The 20980-nt window shown below is 34.6% G+C and overlaps 1 protein-coding gene and 1 pseudogene across 4 annotated transcripts in view; one reads left to right on the top strand and one right to left on the bottom strand.

Moving 5' to 3' along the window:
• Positions 1-20980, top strand: part of LOC123530424 (uncharacterized) — a 132475-nt gene that overhangs the window by 56553 nt on the left and 54942 nt on the right. The window lies entirely within an intron of this gene.
• Positions 1247-20301, bottom strand: LOC123528825 (adenosine receptor A1-like; annotated as a pseudogene).

Below are 20980 nucleotides of genomic sequence, written 5' to 3' on the forward strand. Positions count from 1 at the left end.
TTACCATCTAGCGATCAAAATAGTTTATATGTACCCAAACCTAACCTTGAAATTTTACAAAAATCCTTTGCATATACAGGATCAAAACTTTGGAACTCTCTTCCGGAACAAATAAAACACTCAGGTAGTGTAAACAGTTTCAAAAAGAATTACCTAGAGTATAAACAGAGGCTTAATAATAGATCTGATTCAGATAACACATATAAGCAAAATCTCTAACTTAATTATGAATGAAAATCTATTATCTATGTCTCTCAGAATACATATTTTCTGAAGTTGCTCAAATTCTGTATCTAAGTATTACCCTTCTAGTAAATTTTGTCCTTGTACATACTGTTTGATTGTTGAAACTATGATGTTCATTTTATTGCTAAACATATTACCTATCTTCTACTTTTAGATCTATTATAGAATTTAATTTGTCTTTGTATATTCTGTGTCATGTATATTTTTGTGTATATTGTTTGTGAAGAGGACCACCGGGAAGATTGGGCAAGCCCCAACTGTGCCTTCCTCTATAAATAAAGTTATTATTATTATTATTATCTTATATTTCATATGTTTATATGTTTTTTGTTTCCCCCCCTCCCCCCACCATGAGTGGTGGGGGCATATAGACGCGCCTAGCTCAAAAAGTATTTGATATAAATTGATGAAACCTTGCATGAGTCTTTATCATGATATAAACTTGCGCACCTCCTATTTTTCGTCTGGCCTGTTTTGTTTGTGATGCTCATAGCTCAAAAAGTATATGGCCTAGAATAATGAATCCTTTTCATAAAATGTTTGTTGAGGCTATATAATACCCCCTTAAGACTGCAAACATTTGAATTATTGCCCCTTATTTGTGACAAATGTTCCAGTGGGGGGCACACCCAGTGTCCTACAGACACATTCTAGTTATGACCTTCATTCTTTCTTGGTCCAGCTAGATTTTTTGTATACATCTGTCACACTTCTATCTCATATCTATCTCATATGGACTCTTTGAGTATCTCTCAACCCCTGCCCCACTTCTATCTCCCACTTCCATTTTTATTACATCTCTCACAGTTGACAGTTGAAACTGGGTATCTCAAACTAATTTGTCTCAAAATTCTGGCTATCTCAGTGTAATTTGGGAATATGACCTATACCCTTGGCATTAGGATTTTTTTACAGGTTTTTGGGCAAAACTGGGAATTTTTTTCCAGTTTCCATTTCCTAGTATAAATAACAACAACAAACTTTTTGACAGACTCGCATTTTCTTAAAACAATTTACATGTTAGATGATCTTTATTGGTTTTGCTTTACTATATATATAGAAAGAACAATTATTTCTTACCAAATTTTTTATAGAGTACAACAGTTACCGCAAACTATTGTCCCAAATTTTTGGAAGAATTTTTTTTTCAGCAGGGAATTTGACCCATTAACAACTATAAAATCAACTAAAAATAAACCCCGACTTCTCTCAGTGAAATTCTTATTTACAAGTAAGGCATTTTATGATTAGTTAAATGTCACAATAAAACATTTGTCAGAGTTTAGTTACATCGCTGTTTTCACTTAATTCATCGTCTTCAGAAACTGTTGTTATTATTGAAGAAGTAGCACATAGCTGTCGATGTCCTCTGCACTCCAGTGAACTTGATTTGCCATTTCTAGTTATCTTTCCGCAAACTTGTGCCCCATGAGTTTTGCCGTTATTTAATGGTTTTTCTCGGCAAGCACTGTCTTTTGAGTCATTTGTGGCAATGCTGTTGACTCTCGATCGTTGCGCGGATTCTTGACCAGACTGTGTCCCATCAGAACTGATATCGTTAAACATTTTTTTAAACAGTGGCATGTTCATAGTCCTCGATACTTCTCTCATTACACGTTGAATTCTGATTGTTCTGTAGCTGTGTATAAATGCACCGCAAAATGATCTCAATTGAAACATTGGGAGAAAAAATATTAGATTAATGTGAGCCATGTTTGAGATTTTATGTCTTTCATTTATGAAATAAAAGATAATGTAGCTTATTAAAGGTAAATAGCAAACTGAAAGTATTATGATATCATTTCTAATTGTTGCTATCAGTTGCGAATATTTTTGGTATTCCAGACATCGTGGTGATATGAATTCGTTATTGCATTCAATTTTTTTGTGGGTTTGGTATAAAATGCCTTGCATTAAACAACTTCCAGTAATGCAAAATAGCCAAAGGAAGGAGATAAAGAGAATGTAATGTATGCTATAGTAGTTAAAATGGTTGCAGACAAATTCCTCCTTGTTCCAACCCATTTGCGGTAAAAAACCAACAATAAATGCGCCATTCCACAGAACCATCATGGCATGATTACGCTATGTTTGTCCATACGATAAACAAGCGGTTTGGTTAATCGCAGGTAAGAGTCAACGTTTAACCAGAATAACGTCAAACATATTGTCGTCGAGGCCGATATAAATATACTCTCTGGCAAGAAGCAGTTAATTAGACGCTTGTCGAGATTCAGTAGTAGCAAGCATTTAAAAATTCCGAAATTTCCTACCAACATATCTGCCACACATAAACTTCGTATGAAAACTAATGTAGAACTTCTCCCGCCTGTTGCGAATTTTGATGCAAGAAGAACAGTGCAATTTACGAGTACCGTTAATGCAGAGAAAACAATAATCCCATTTAATAGATTTGAACTCGTTCCGTAATCAAGCCCGTAGAATGTAAAAAATGAAGAATTGTATTCATTTCCAGCATCTATTAAAACACTTGTGCTGTTGTTTAAAGCATTTCCGGGATAATTTGCATGCGTTGTTTGGATTTGTGCAGATGAATTTTGATGATTTATCCAATTCGAAGCAACAGAATTATTCACCATTTTTCATTTTCTTAATAATCCTATTGATCCAAATGAAATGGTACCGCCCGAGCTGAAATGTATGGAAAATAACTTTCATTTACTATGATGGGTGAATCATATATATATATATATATTCCTAAGAATTTCATGCATTCTAGATATTATTAGCTTAGAAAAGAGCCATGAAATGAATGAAACAACATAAAAGTAGTTCCAAGCCATATGTTACTATTTTACTACCTATTAGCATGCCACAGTTTATTGGAATATCATAACAAAATGGATATTTTTCTTTTCACAGGTATCTGATGCAAAATTTTGCTTTTCCATTTAGATAATTGCACCCTTTGTTACATTCCTGAAAATTTTTTGCATAAATTTATTAGCTTTGCTTAACCTTTAGCATGCTAGATAAATTGTCGTCTGCTGGAAATGTCGTCTGCTAAAATTGTAAAGTTCATTCAATTTGCTCCAAAATTTGAAGAAATATTGTCAGAGTAGCAAACAGCTTGGAACCAGATCAGACGCCGATTTAATCGGCGTCTGATCTGGTTCCAAGCTGTTTGCAAAGGTTGTTAAATTCGCCTGCAGCAGGCTAAGGGTTAAAGAATAAAAAAATAAGGGGATGCCATAAGATTCTTAAGAAGACATTTTTCAAAATTGTGAGAAGTATATATGATCAATAAAATAAAGAATCTTATCTATCAGGTGACAAAATAAAATCAGAAAAACAGGAAATAAAACTGCTATGGAATTATGGAAATAATTATCCCTATTTTAGCAAGCTCATGATTATTATGAACACATCTTGTTCAAGTAAAATTAATGTTGTAGGAGTTTTCATTACACATAGAGAAAAGTTTAAATAGAATGCTATGAAATATGTTTCATGCTTTTTGTCTGATATTCCCAGGGGCTTTAATATGTCTCCACCCCACTGGGGAGACGTAATGTTTTTGCCTTGTCGGCCAGTCCGTCCATCCATCACACCATTTCCTATCAGTAACTTGAGAACCATTTGACCTGGAACCTTCAAATTTCATAGGGTGGCAGGGCTTATGGAGTAGACAACCCCTATTGGTTTTAGGATCACTCCATCAAAGGTCATGGTCACAAGGGCTTGAACATGGAAAACCATTTCCGATCAGTAACTTGAGAATCATTTGACCCAGAATGTTGAAACTTCATAGGATGATACGACATGCAGAGTAGATGACCCCAATTGATTTTAGAGTCACTATAATATAGGTCAAGGACACAGGAGTCTGAACATGGAAAACCATTTTCGATCAATAACTTGAGAACCACTTGGCCCAGAATGTTGAAATTTCAATGCAAAGTAGTTGACCCCTATTGATTTTAGGGTCAGTCTATTAAAGGTCAAGGTCACAAGGGCCAGAACATGGAAATCCATTTCTGATCAATAACTTGAGAACTATTTGACCCAGAACCTTCAAACTTCATAGAGTGATAGGACTTACAGAGTAAATGATCCCTAATGTTTTTTGGGTCACTCATTTGAGGTCAAGGTCACAGTGACCATCTGTCTGTCACACTTTATTTTTGATCAATAACTGGAGAACCATTTCACCTAGAACCTTCAAACCTTATAGGATGATAGGGCTTACAAATAAGATGACCCCTGTATTTTTTTTTTTTTTTTGGGGAGGGGGGGGGGTGTTAACTGATCAGAGGTTAAGGTTGGGGGGGGGGGGTTAATTGATCAGAGGTCAAGGTCATAGGGGGCTGAACATCGAAAACCGTTTCTGATCAATAACTTGAGAACCACCTGACCCAGAATAATGAAACTTCATAGGATGATTGGACATGTAGATTAGATGACGCCTGTTTATTTTTGGGTCACTTAATCTGAGGTCAAGGTCACAGGGGCCAGAACATAGAAAGCTGTTTCTAATCCATAACTTGAGAACCACTAGACCCAGAATGTTGAAACTTCGTGGGATGATTGGACATGCTGAGTAGATGATTGCTGTCAGCCATCAGTGTCTCCTTGACTTTGGCTCCTGTCCCCTATTGACTTCTTGCCTACTACTACTATACATTGGGGGAGACATGCGCTTCTCTATAAAAACATCTTCTAGTTAATTACCCAAGTAGGGGCTGCATTAATTAATGAAATAGAAGGTTGAAGATGCAAACTACAGGGGGTTATGGGGATCATCCCATTTAGAACTTTACTTGCTACAGGAAAAGTTACTAAGCCAGGTCTTCAAACCACTCTAGCAGGGGGAAACGCCTGTATTCACATCTTTTAAATTTAAAGGTATTTACTGACAGTTGAGTTTCAGCATTCTGTATTTATAGTTTGCATGTGCACAGTATGCACTAAATTTTCTTCAAATACCTTACAGACTAGAGGCCAGGTCAGTGAGACGAAGGACAATTGACTCTTTTCCCAGATAAATCTGGATTTAACTGCATAAGTTGTTAGTATTGCCTATTACAAAGGTCATCAGTCATTTTTGAAGTAGTCATTAACTTATTTTATTCCTCCACTTGTACAATTTTCAACCAATCAGAAAGCAGTATTCAGAGCGATATACACTAATATACATTAATTGAATGGCTTGTTGCTGAATAGTCGGAATTATTTAATGGGGCCTCAATATTGACTGTTAACAGGCAAGTCATTCACTTGTAACCAGTATCCAGACAGTACCAGTTTGCAGACACTTTCAGTAAGTAGTTATTCATGTCAAATAATTTCTGGGAAGACATGGAAGATTGTCCAACTACTAAACATATTCAGTACTAAGTTTTTTGCTTGACTGTTTGAAAAAATAAGGTCTATTGTTCTTGCCTCAATGTTGGCATTGCTGTTGCTTTCAAATAAAAGTTTTATGGCAAGCTACTGCCCCAGTTGTCATCACACTTTGCATAAGGGTCGGTCTTGGTAATGGACGGACATCTGTCAGTTAAGGGAAAGGTACTTCAAAGGTCAAGGTTACTGCAGTCAGATTTTTATAATTGCTGGTTGAAATTTTATGACAGGCTTTTTAATTGTACTGTATTCTTAAAATGACATTATGTTGTACTGTTAAAGTAGAAAATGTTATGTAAGAAAATGGACAAGGCAGGGGTTTAAACTTCCAATCACCCGCTTGCATTGGCGAGTTAAAGTCTGGATAGGATGAGTGGACCTTGCTGTACACTTTACTGGTTGAGCGAGTGCTTTTTACATTGTAACTTTACCAAAATTCATCAAAGAATGTTTTGAATTACATAGCGATAACAAACTTTGCGTTAGTAGACGCTTTAAAATTCAACCGCTTGCCGATAATCATTGCGCGCTAGACTGTGATTATTATTATTATTGATGCTGTTATTACAAGAAAACCATATACCATAAACCAGTCAATATAAACTTATTTATCTGAGTTAATGTTATTATCTTCACCGTTTATTTCATCCGTAGTTAATTTGGAGAGCGACCGGGTGGTAGAGATGACAAAAATACAGTGATAGGAAAAGAAAAATGTCTGCTGTGAAAAGAAAATTTAAGCAGGATGAATATGATTAATTAAAAAGGAAATGTAGTGTACAAGAGAATATTATTTGTCTACTGTGTGTTATATTTGAAATTTGTTTGTTGTACAGTATACTTCTTTCATAAAAGTGATAGTATTAAAAATGTCATTAAGATAGTTGTAATTTTATTAGGGCAAGTGACTGTTCACTAAGGGCGAATAGATTTTACTGGCTACTAGTCTTGCAGGGTGAGTGGTGTGAAAAAGATTTTCAGATCATAGAAGAATTTCATTCTTACACTATAAAGCACTATTTCAGAATAATTGTCTCTATGAACTTTATTTCAAATTGGAAACTGGTTTATCTGGAGGAAAAACAATATCAGTAGAACAATACAGGGCTTACATGTCTTATTGTTTCATAAACAGTGAAGAAAATTTTCAGTCACTTTGAAAAAAAAAATAGTTTCAGTAGCAAAAAAGCTTTTGGCTTTGAGCTTGAAATAAGTGCATTTAGTGAAAGAAGTGTTATAGTTTTTTATATAATCAACATTTCTTGGCTTATTAGTGCTCCCATCAAACCTCCACATAGTGAAGAGTTTAGTAAGTACAGATAACTATCACAAAATTATCAGCAGTCTTTCAAGTAAGACACATAGGGATTTGGAATGTGTCTGTAAAAGTAAAATCACACAAAAGTAATGAAATAATAAGTGTTCGGATAACAAACAAGTATTACCATTACTTTTAGCTGCAGCAGAGAGATTTGCACTCAGATACTCTATTTTTTGTTTAAATATGATTTTTTTCTTGCAACAAAATTTCATCTATCGTTCTATGAATTATTGACTTGTCACGCACTTCATTTGAAGTGAAAGTTATAGCTGCAATTCCAGTAATTTGGCAAGCATATTCTGGTGCACTGCACTTGACCTGATCTACAGCACTTCACATAAAATGAAAAGTATAGCTCTTTTAAAATGTCCTTAATTCCAGAAATTACAGTCTTATTTTTTGGCAGGTATATTTTTGTGCACTGCAGTTGACCTCTCAAGCACTTGACTTAAAGAAAATAATATAACTCATGAGAAAGCCCCCTTTCAAGTTTAGGAGACAATTGATAATGGATATAATAGCTTTTGCTTTCAGCTGAACCAACTTTGTGGACTGTCACGAAACCCCGCCCCGCCAGGTCAAATAAAATGCACAATACCATATTTGATTTCATTGACATAGAACTTGCAAAGGGCGGCACACATTCCACCCAATCAAAATGGTGCTTGTCCAGAGCATGATTTAGAAACAATGCGAAGGATTGGCTTTACATTTGAATTTAGGAGCAAATTGTGTCTGTTGTTATTTTGCGTATTAATCGACCTGACGGGGCGGGGTTTAGCGACAGCCCACTGCATTATTGTGCAGGATGATTATGTAGTATATTCGGAAAACTGATTTCTTATTCAGTGGCCATCTACCTTACATTTTAACCAATATAGCAATGAATGTTAGTCGTTGGTTACTGAAAGATTACGGAATTAAACAATTGCATTGCTCTGCCTATTTTGCTTGTTTTTTTTTTTTTCTTAGATTACCATTTTTTGCATAAGTCAGAGATTAACTCCACCCCGCCAGGTCGAATAAAACGCATAATATAATAGAGATCACAGAGTGATCTTGGCGCCCATCATTGTGCCATTTTTGAATGTTCCAGATTTCAAGACTAGCTCAAGGTCAAAATCAAGGTCAAAGTTCATTTCGGTATACAAAACTGTGCATGTGGTCCATGCATGTGGTCCAAATTTGAAAGCTGTGAAAGTAGGTCACTAGATCAATTTCAAGGTTGAAGTTCATTTTGGTACACAAAACTATGCATGTGCTTCAAATTTGAAGGCTGTAGCTTGAGAAATGTGAAAGTAGGTACTAGGTAAAAATCACGGTCAGATTTCAAATCGGAACACAAAACTATGCATGTGGTCCAGATTTAAAGGCTGTAGCTTGAGAAATGTAAAAGTAGATCACTAGGTCAATCTTAAGGTCAAAGTTCAGTTCGATACACAAAACTATGCAGGTGGTCCGGATTTGAAGGCTGTAGCTTGGGAAATGTGAAAATAGGTCACAAGGTCAAAATCAAGGTCAACTTTCATTTTGGAACACAAAACTATGTATGTGGTCCAAATTTGAAGACTGTACCTTCAAAAATGTGCAAGTAGGTCACTAGGTCAGTGTCAAGGTCAAAGTTTATTTTGGTACACAAACCTGTGCATATGGTTCAGATTTGAAGGCTGTAGCTACAGAAATGTGAAAGTAGGTCACTAGGTCAAGATCAAGGTCAAAGTTCATTTTGGTACATAAAACAGGGTTCGCACAGGCTTGAAAAGTACTTGAAAATGAAGGGCAGTCTTGAAAAGTCCTTGAAAACAAAATTTGTCTTGAAAAGTGCTTGAAAATTGCCCAAAGACCTTGAAAAGTACTTGAATTTCTTATTTTCTCGTATGCTAGACAATTAAAATCTCCCTGAAAATCAAAAGTAAATCTTTTAGAATGAAATCGGCAAGTTTCGAGCAATGGGCAGAACTACGAAAATGCCGTAATAAAAAAGGTCGAATGTGTTGGGGACGAAAGCGAAGTTTGGGTACGAATGTTTTGTACTTTCTGTTAGCGTTGTCTACCCTGACTAAAATGGCATCAGTGATTGACGGCTAGAATTTATAAATCTGTGTTAGTATTATTTATAAATAAGTCCTTGAAAACTACAAGACTAGTGCTGCAAAAGTCCTTGAATTTGACTTGGCCTTGTCTGTATGAACCCTGTAAAACTGTGCATATAGTCCAGATTTGAAGGCTGTAGCTTGAGAAATGTGAAAGAAGGTCACAAGGTCAAAATCAAGGTCAAATTTCATTTCAGAACACAAAACTATGCATGTGGTCCAAATTTGAAGCCTGTACCTTCAAAAATGTGAAAGTAGGTCACTAGGTCAATCTCAAGGTCAAAGTTCATTTCGGTACACAAAACTATGCATGTGGTCCAAATTTAAAGGCTATAGCTTGAGAAATGTAAAGGTAAGTAACTAGGTCAAAATCAAGGTCAGATTTCATTTCGGAACACAAAACTATGCATGTATTCCAAATTTGAAGCCTGTACCTTCAAAAAATGTGCAAGTAGGTCACTAGGTCAGTGTCAAGGTCAAAGTTTATTTCGGTACACAAACCTATGCGTGTGGTTCAAATTTGAAGGCTGTAGCTACAGAAATGTGAAAATAGGTCACTAGGTCAAGATCAAGGTCAACTCGTGTCAAGGTTCATCTAGCCACTCAAAACTATACATGTGGTCCAAATTTGAATGTTGTAGGTTATGGACAAGAAGATTTTTAAAAGTTTTTCCCTATATAAGTCTATATAAACCTTGTGATCCTGGGGCTGGGGCCATATTTGACCATATGGGGAGATATTTTGAAAAATCTTAGTAGAGGACCACTAGATAATGCTACATACCAAATATCAAAGCCCTAGGCCCTGTGGTTTTGGACAAGCAGTTTTTCAAAGTTTTTCCATATATAAGTCTGTGTATATTATAAAAATAAACAAAGGGCCATAATTCATCAAAAATTGTTGAACCAGTCTGATTTCAGGGGGTAGTTTCTGAGGAGATGCAATAACGAGAAATTGTTAACGGACGGACGGACGAAGGACCACGGATGCAGAGTGATTTGAATAGCCCACCATCTCATGATGGTGTGCTAAAATTGAGTGGGTGTGTTGGGATTGATTTTGTACATTAATCGGAAATGTCAAAACTCAACATAATGCAGTATTTCTATTATTTATGTAAACATGATGATAAATTACAAGTTGAAATGGCACATGGATTGAAATGTAAAACACTTCATTAACTTTGTGATAATAGCTAGTGATAATACAAATCACAATACATCCATAAAATGTTTATCACTCATTTTGTGTTTGTCTGCAGTCTGTTTTTCCAATGCATAATTAATTAATATTATTGCAGCCGAATGAATAAACTTGGATGTTTAATAACAACCTAGAATAAACCAGAAATGAGCTCATTTTGTTACTAATAAACTTTGATAATGTGACAGGTGAGTCCAATAAGTCCAGGGGTGTTCAAAGATAAATCCTTCATAGATCTATTGTGAAGCAAATACTGGATTTACCTGTATTGGAAAATAAACAGTGTCGACTGTATTGAGGCCAACTGCCACATTATCAAAGTTTATTAGTAGTATTGGCAGTTTTTGTGAAAGGTGTAAATAATGGTATGAAAGAGCAAAGTGAAAGATGGAATGGGCAATGCCAGTTGATACTGTCAAAATTGTACTTGAGCTTATTATAGTAGTATTGGCAGTTTTGTGAAAGGTGATACATATAATGAATGTTAGATAAATGCATGAGAGAATAAAGCAGAAAATGGGATAGGCAGTGCCAGTTGATATGGTCAGTTGGTATGGTCAAACTTTGTGTTGGTTCTGTACGTTAATTCTCCACTAAATATGTAAATATTAAATACTTGAATTTTGCACAAAATGACTTTAAAGAATGTTATTTTGAAGCTTTAAAAACTTTATTTTGAAGCTTAGTGCATGTAGAACATTGGATAAATACTAGTATTTTTAAGATTTACCATTAAAAGTCAGTATTTTTGTTGAAATTAAGTCACCTTGGATTCAAATGTTGCTTAAAATAGATATGTGACTAATTTTTAGTGCCACTTTTCGGAGAATAGGGAAGCTATACTACTTGCCCCGGTGTCGGCGTCGGCATGACCCTTCTTGGTTAAAGTTTTTCGTTAACCTTTGTTTTTCTGTCATATCTTTGTTACTATTGCTTATATCATACTGTATAGTAGTCGCAACTTGACCGCGATGGTTGACCGTAGCCTGATTATTCATATTGATTATTTATACCCCCACCAAACATGTTTGAGGGGGGTATATAGGAGGCAGTTTTGTCGCGTCCCGTCCCGTTGCGTCCCGAAATCTATTATCTCAGTTATTACCAAATGGATTTGATTCAAACTTAAAATACATGTTCCACCTTATCACCCACATCATGTGACACAAGGTGCATAACTCTGACACCAAGTTTTCATGAATTATGTCCCCTTTTACTTAGAATTTAAGGTTAATTTTGTTGTATTTTCACTATATCTCAGTTATTACTAAATGGATTTGATTCAAACTTAAAATAGTTGTTCCACCTCATCACCCAGATGATGTGACATAAGGTGCTAAACTCTGACATAAATTTTTTATGAATTATGTCCCCTTTTACTTTAAATTTAAGGTTGATTTTGATGTATTTTCACTATATCTCAATTATTACAAAATGGATTTGATTCAAACTTAAAATAGATGTTCCACTTCATCACCCACATCATGTGACACAAGGTGCATAACTCTGACACCAATTTTTCATGAATTATGCCCCTTTTTACTTAGAATTTAAGGTAAATTTTGTTGTATTTTCACTATATCTCAGTTACTACTGAATGGATTCGATCCAGACTTAAAATAGATGTTCCACCTCATCACCCACATCATGTGACACAAGGTGCATAACTCTGACACTAATTTTTCTTGAATTGTTTCCCCTTTTACCTAGAATTTAAGGTTAATTTTGATGTATTTTCACTATGTCTCATTCTGATTGGCTTAGAGCCAAAGGGAAGTAACCTTTTTTTAACTTTTGTACTGAGTTTCTTCCCCTTAAATTCCAGGAATTAGTCTATTTTTAGAAATCCTATTTTTCGATTTTCAGTATTTTAGGTATTTTTCTAACTTTTTTTATTATAAGTCCTATGTAGAAAGTAAAAACATTTTTCTGTGGTAACATGGGTTGGTAAGACACTTTTTTGTATTCACTTTTAGTGTATCTCTAATATTAGAGATTTAATATATTTACTTGTATTACTATACTAGTATTATACTAGTATTACTTATATGTGGAAGCCCAGGATGAAGTACTCCAAAGTATTTTTAAGATTCCTTATGGTTTCCATTCTTCTGTGACAAGACCGTATGGTGGGGGTATGAGTCACTCCTGTGACAGTTCTAGTTCATTATAGTAACCAAGGGCGCTTAGGGTAGCCATGTATATTTATATTGAATAAGTTTGTATACATTGCAGTATCAAAGTATATATACTTACATTTGATCATTTAAAATTTTCAAATAAACTAATTTATATTTACATAAATTTATATTTCCTTTTTCGTGCAGCTCGTGTTTTACGTACACTCCTTTTCAACAATAGGTTGTGCCTCATTATGTATTATAATGCAAAGGTCAACCATCGGGGTCAAGTTGCGTCCACTATAACTTCACATAAACATTGTCCAGTATACAAACAATGTATGTGTTTGGGCTGAGCCCATTATACCCAAGGTCAAGGTCACCAACGTGTTATACTTTGGTTATTTTTAAGGTTAAAGTTTTTCGGCAACCTTTGTTTTTCTGTCATTTCTTACTATTACTTATATCTTACTGTAACTTTACATAAACATTGTCCAGCATACAAACAAAGTATGTATAGGGACTGGGCCCATTATACCCAAGGTCAAGGTCACCAAGGTCTTATACTTAGGTTATTTTTAAGGTTAAAGTTTTTCGGCAACCTTTGTTTTTCTGTCATATCTTTGTAACTTTTGCTTATATCATACACTTATGTTCACTTAAACATTATCCAGCATACAAACAAAGTATGTGTAGGGGCTAAGCCCATTATACCCAACATCAAGGTCACCAAGGAGTTATACTTTGAATTATTTTCATGTTAAATTTTTTCGAAAGCTTTGTTTATAAGACACATCTTTGGTACTTTAAAAGATAATGACTTGAAATTAAAAGTATTTGTTCATAATCATCTGCATGTACAAATGTATGGCTACATACCCCATAACTCTTATTGTGTTTTTGACAGAATTATGCCCCATTTGTACTTAAACTTTCTTGCAATCTTCGCTTTCTGGATACTACTTTAATGCAATATCAGATAAAGACTTGAAACTTGAAATGTTTCTTTATCATCATCAACTGCATGTGTGGTAACAATCCCCATAACTCTGATTTGTATTTTTGACCGAATTATGCCCCTTTCATACTTAAATTTTTTACAAACTTCGTTTTCTGGACATAACTTTGGTACTATATAAGATAATGACTTGAAACTCAAAATATATTTTTATCATCATCATCTGCATCCTAATAACTCAAACTTGTGTATTTGATGGAATTATGCCCCTTGGTGTATCTTCTTTTTAAAGTAGAGGTCTCTTATTCAGACATAATTTTATATTCATTTTACTGTCAAATCCCCGAATAGTGGAGCACGCTGTCTTACGAACAGCTCTTGTTTGTTGAATTTAAAGCACTTATTTAATTAAATGAGCATATTATATATGTTGGTTGAACAAGGTCAGCAAAGTGTCAGTATAATGTGACTTGGTGGGATATCATAACTTTTGTCTATGGCGTGATATTCCATTGAGGCAACACTATAAAGTTTGGCATTGTGCTCACTGCTACAAGTAGACACTGTCGTTTATATGATTGAAAAATTGTTGAAAAAGATGTTAAACCCTGAAAAATTGTTGAAAAAGATGTTAAACAAAAACACTCATTATATGACTGAAAAATTGTTGAAAAAGGTGTTAAACCCTGAAAAATTGTTGAAAAAGACATTATACCCCAACACTCATTATATGACTGAAAAATTGTTGAAAAAGACCTTAAACCCGAACACTTATTATATGACTGAAAACTTGTTGAAAAAGACGTTAAACCCTGAAAAATTGTTGAAAAAGACATTAAACACGGTGGGGAAACCAAGAATGCAACGTCATCAAATAGCAGCGCAAATGAGCTGACCACACACAAATTTACGTCGATTCAGGTCAGAAAAGTCTTGTAACTTTTTTATTACTGCAGCTTTCGACTCGAGATAAAGAGCACCGTACCCGGCCTGGAGTATACTATTCTGTGGTAGTGTTCCATGTTGTACGTATAGCTTGGTTTTTGCTCGAAAATGCGAACAGTTGGCAAAGAGAGTATGAGCTGTACCACACTTTTGTCTAAGAAAGTGAGTTTTGATCGTATTTTCGTAAATTGAGGACAGATTTGACGCTCATTTAATATCAGTGACGAGCATAATAGTCAACCACTGTTTTATTTTGCTATTTACAAGGATATCTGACGATATTTTATTCAAAACAAACAACATTATTAAAATGAGAACATCCACACTGACGACTTTGTTGGAGAACATCCACACACTTAATTACCATTATTGCAGTTATGCTTCCTAAAAGCTATGTCTTAGGCAGTCAAGCTACGTTGTTCAACAACCAGTGTCGTCTATACATACAATCAGCAGTTCTAACCATTTACCTCGAGTCTAGACCAGTTAAAATAGATCTGCCTAATCATATGGCAATGGCTGAGCGCATGTTAGGCTAATATTAATCTCTGTGTTTAGTGTGGCATAAGGACACGGTGTTCAGATTGGTTGCATCTTAGGAAAAAAATATTTTAAGATAACAAGACAAATTTGCATAAAAGTCCTGCAAACAAAGTTTCAAAGCAAATAGAGGATTGGAATAGTTATTGTATTGTTATTTTGTTTATAACTATATCCACCCCAAAGTGCATAAAACACGGATAGTTAGTTAGTACTTTAACTAAATATTATAACTAAGATATTTTAAATCTTATTTCAGCAAATGGAAGTCTCTTTCAAATATCAAATACAATCCAACCTTATACATAAAAAGGGCATTATCACTTAAGGTGATTATGCACAATTGATAAACCGGCAGAAAGGCATACAATGTATTATCATTGCGTAGACTAAAGCCTGGGTTCTGCATACGGAACCGAAATTCTTTTATTGAATGGCAATCCCATGACAACAATATTATATTTCTAAAGATAAAACGTGATATTAAAATTGTTCGAACATTAAATAGTTCTAAATAGTGTCTTTAAATCAGCTTGAAATGCGCTGATCTCTTAAAATAAAGGCAACGTCTATAGCCTAGTGGTAGAGCGTCCGCTTTGAGCGCGCGAGGTCGTGGGTTCGATCCCCGGCCGCGTCATACCAAAGACGTGAAAAATGGTATCAGTAGCTTCCTTACTTGGCGCTCAGCATTAAAAGGGAAACTGGCCTCTTCTCTCATACCCTCGTGGAGATTGATCCCATCAGGAATGAGGGGTCGAGAGTGAATAATATAAGTTGTAGAACTTCCTTCACAATCGACCTAAAATGAATTCTGTATAAACTAAAATAAAGGTACACGTAAGACCGTAGCTTATATTTTCGACTGAGAAGATTCATTAAAAGCTTCATTGGGGACAATTTACTTTTGAAAAGATGATTATATAGGCACATATTACAAAAAGTTACTTAAGGTCAAAACATTTTGTTAAGCAGAAAAAATCACATGACACTATTAATTTACATTTGCCAAAAGTTGCAAGTTTATTCTATAATTTGGAAAAAATCGGAGTTTAATCGAATTTTAAATCAGTGAAGAAAAACAAATGGATCAGAACTTGTAGAACTACCTTAGGCAACATACGGGAAAGATTTTCATGTGACGCCTTCAACTTTCGTCAGTATTTATACACCTTTCCACACTCCTCACATCCTTGGTTTTCTCTCTCCGCTGTGATTGTCTTAAGTGGTCCCGCAGAGCAGGTTTTCTGGCTGAAGCTTAGCCCCTAATATCGCACTTCAGTCAAATGCTGATTTATTAAAATAAATTTCCCATAATTTGAAATGTACTGCAATGCTATTGGACAAAAAATAATTTCAAACATTAAATACTGTTACAACTGTATTAATAAATTTACTAGTTGTGGCCACCTTTTGATATTAGCAGATCTTAATAATTTCAAACTATTTTATAGAGCTTGAGCCATATTGTTCATTAATAGAAGTTCAGCCAGGAAAATTGTAAGGGTGTTTAAGTATAGGTTTGTGGTTTGGCAAAAGAAATTTACATATACTTTGTTATCTCGCATATGTAATTGGTGCCAAAATTATTTAAATGAAATGAGAAGATATATTTTTCTAATTATTGGCTACCTGTTTAGTATTTAAAATTATTTTGTGAACAAATTTAAGCTCCGCATACAGTATGTGACTTACCGGGTTAATAAACGACTGGAAGTAAATGTTGATTTACCAAAATTAATTTCCCAACGACATTTGTTGTTGAACAACGTAGCTTGACTGCCTAAGACATAGCTTTTAGGAAGCATAACTGCAATAATTGTAATTGAGAGTGTGGATGTTCTCCAACAAAGTCGTCAGTGTGGATGTTCTCATTTTAATAATGTTGTTTGTTTTGAATAAAATATCGTCAGATATCCTTGAAAATAGTAGAATAAAACAATGATTGACTATTATGCTCGTCACTGATATTAAATGAGCGTCAAATCTGTCCTCAATTTACGAAAATACGATCAAAACTCACTTTCTTAGACAAAAGTGTGGTACAGCTCATACTCTCTTTGCCAACTGTTCGCGTTTTCGAGCAATAACCAAGCTAAACGTACAACATGGAACACTACCGCAGAATAGTATACTCCAGGCCGGGTACGGTGCTCTTTATCTCGAGTCGAAAACTGCGGTAATAAAAAAGTTACAAGACTTTTCTGACCTGAATCGACGTAAATTTGTGTGTGGTCAGCTCATTTGCGCTGGGTTTTGATGACGTTGCATTCTTGGTTTCCCCACCGTGATTAAATCGAACACTCATTATATGACTGAAAAATTGTTGAAAAAGATGTTAAACCCTGAAAAATTGTTGAAAAAGACATTAGACATGAACATTCACACACACACTGAACAAATTCAGTAAAACTCACTTATAGCGAACTCGGTTGTAAGCAAATGTCAGTTATAAGTTATTCATTTTTCTGGCCCGGTTTTATATGAAAACACAGATTTAATGAACTTGAATATATTTTGTGCTCAATTCAACGCTTTTATTTCTAACCTGATCTCCACAAGTAACTGCCAACTTTCTGACATGATTAAGAGGTGGAGGACAAATGGTATCAGACACAATGTCTTTTATCAACTCGTCTCAGAGAACATACGCCCAGCCCAGAGATTGAACTCCGCGATCTATAGATCTGCGCTCTCCCTATTGAGCTAAGCAAACTGTTTGTTAATCTTAGCTACAGCTTGTTATATAATTATGGTAATTAAACAGTTTTGTAAAAAATCAGTAAAACATGTTGGAAATATGTATTTAATACCTATAATGTAATTGGTCTTTTTTGTTCCTAAAATAAATCTCTTATGGAGTGTGAAAAAAGTGGAAAATGTCATAAATTGTTGCTTAAATGTGATTAACCACCTTTAAACATAATAAACAAAGGCTCCTAGGTTCATAAATAAGAAATTTTCTCTAGTTAACAAAATTATATTCACATTATTATATCCAGTGTTGTGGCACACAGGAAGACTTCTTGGAAATGAATGGCAGTCTGCTGTGACAGTATAGTACACCTGTGGTCTACATTTACAGCACAGAAGATGTTCAATACGCCCACAATAAAAACTATCTGTTTGCAGTGAAAAGTACCTGCTAAAAGTCAGTTACTGAATAAATAAATATCTCCCCCACAGTTTATATGTTTATGATATGTGTATGAGTTATATTTTAATAAAATGAATTATATTGAAATAATAATGACAACTAACAGACTTTATATTGGATAGGGTGGAAGTAAATTGTAGTCCCATACCAGTTTTTCACCAAGGGGGACTTATGGTTTGATACCAGTCTGCCCATTACTTAAAGTCTATTTTCCAGTCAGACTGTCTGTCACCAAATACTGGTAGTATATTCATGCAAAGAGCTATAAAAATAAATAGTTTGGCAACTTGAAAGGCATATAGAGCAAATCTCGCCAACATCCCGTGACAACTGAATGAGGTCTCGTTTACCGGAAGTGACCGTATGACCATGCTTCTTTTGATGGTAAGAAACGTGTACTTTGTGTCTTAAGACTATTTCACATTAAACTTATGTTGTTTTAGAAGCTAACATGTATTTTAAATGTAGTTTTAAAGGTACAAATTGTAACTCCATGCTCGCCGACGTTTGTTTTTACTAAGATAACGCCGATTCACGCTCTAACACGAGATCACGTGAGATTACAGCCAGTTGCCATTCTGTGTATTTTATACTTCTTTGATTCATGAGATAATGTTAAAGGTGCAAGATTTCATGAAACTTGCTTCATGGATAGATTGCACTTTGGAGAATATGCTAATCCTTTTATTTGGTTTCTATGGCAACAAATAATCCAAAAATATGACCAAAAATGGATCCTGTGAGAACCTTAAATTATAAGACGATGTGGAGAACATGCATTTCATCCATTTGTCTGACTGCATCGTATTATTTTACATACATTGCTGATACAACTACAGGACTGTATTTCAATGGTTTTGTCCGTCAGGCTGTTCGTCTGTCCGTGGGTACATCCGTCCGAAATTGAAAATGCTTATAATTCAAAAAATATTTTAGCTAGAGTCATCAAATCTTTAATACAAATATAGATCACTGTAGGGCAGTTGTGTACATTGCAACTTTAGTCAGAATATCTTAACTAATTTTAGAGTTATTGCCCTTGAATCGTTATAATACCCTTTAGTTCCAACATAAACCAAGTAGCCAGTTAATTTTAGTACTTAAAGTATTCAAGGATGAAACCTTCATCACTTACAGTTCACTGAATTTGCTTATTGATTCATATTTCAGTAAACATTTTATTTAGATATAGATATGAAAATAGACCCATTTAATTTTGAAGAAATTGTTTTGAACAAAATGATACAAATGTAGACTTTCTACGCTATTTGCAATCAATAGTAATGCAGTACAGTCTAGCTGAAATTGCTTAATCCTTACCCTGCTATATTTCTATAATGGACTGGTCCATCTTTCAATTTGGACAGTACCACTTATTATTCAAAGGGGTTTTCACTGAAAATTTACTGACTGAATAGCGAACAGTGCAGACCATGATCAGACTGCACGGATGTGCAGGCTGATCTTGGTCTGCACTGGTCGCAAAGGCAGAATCATCTGCCGCCAGCAGGCTAAGGGTTAATATAGATCGCTGGTGGTCCTAACCCTTGTCAGGTCAGATATACCTCCACCTACCATGTTTCTAAGAAACAGACTCCAAAATGATACAAATGCATGTATTAATTAATAAGGCTTGAAGATTTACAATTAACTTAGAAACAGCTATGCATGCAAAGTATGTCAGTTATTTTTTTTTACATATTTTTGAAATTACCAAAATTTAATATTTGTTAAAACAAAAATTATCAATACTTTTAGAAAAACTTCTTGGAAAATGATACTTATTTTGAAATGTCTATTGTAAACTTTTTTTAAATACTTAAAGTATTTATTTGGTTTATATGAATTTTGTTATTAAGAATTTTCAGTTTTTCAGAGAAATTATACAACCTGAACTTCAAACGAAAAAAAAGTTTTAATCCACCTAATTTAGATATTTATTAATATTTTTAGTATTATCATTATTGTTATTATTATTATTATTAAATTCTATCATTCACTGGATAAAACTTTTTATGACATATTTTTAAATTTTAAAAAACAAATATTTCAAAAGCTCATATTTATGTACCTAAAAGTGAATAAAAAAAAAATATTTACATTAAAATGTTTACCCTTACCTTTAGAACAAAAAGGAATCCTGTTTAGTACCTTGACTTAAATTCCTCTCTGTTATTAACTTTTAATGATTTCAGTCTATTCAATAGAGATAGCAGTCTGTCCTGTAAATCACAGTTTTCCCACAGTGCTATCAGCAAAAAGTTTGTAATCATGTGATCGGTGATGAAATACATTCTCATATAGAAGTTAACAGATACTGTAGTATAATATGAACTGCTAATACATTATCACATACAAAGCATCAGTGACTGTGGTGTAATATGAATGATAACACATTATCGCATACAAGTCGACAGATACTACATTATCATATAAACTGTTATGAGCTTTATGGTGAGAAAGATGTAAGACAGAAATACTGATATTTTGATTTTATACAATTTTTAGATTTTTATTGACAAACAAGTGTCAGTGCTAGAAATGAAAGGAGGAACCAGAGAAATAATAATATACCATTAAAATATTACCTTTCTTAAAGCCCAAACCAGCCCGCCCGCTTAGCTCAGTAGGTAAGAGCGTTGGTCTAGATCGCGGGGTCGTGAGTTCGATCCCCGGGCGGGGCGTATGTTCTCCGTGACTATTTGATAAACGACATTGTGTCTGAAATCATTAGTCCTCCACCTCTGGTTCATGTGGGGAAGTTGGCAGTTACTTGCGGAGAACAGGTTTGTACTGGTACAGAATCCAGGAACACTGGTTAGGTTAACTGCCCGCCGTTACATGACTGAAATACTGTTGAAAAACGGCGTTAAACCCAAAACAAACAAACAAACAAAAAGCCCAAACCACCCACCTCCCCACTAAAAAACAAAGGCTTTTACTTCTTCAGTTTCTTTTACCTTGAGTTTCTTGATGAAGTTTTGTAGTATCCATTATACCACCACCACCCCTCTTCTGACTTGCAACCCTAACCC

The sequence above is a fragment of the Mercenaria mercenaria genome, chromosome 13 (assembly GCF_021730395.1).
Source record: "Mercenaria mercenaria strain notata chromosome 13, MADL_Memer_1, whole genome shotgun sequence".
NCBI lineage: Eukaryota > Metazoa > Mollusca > Bivalvia > Venerida > Veneridae > Mercenaria > Mercenaria mercenaria.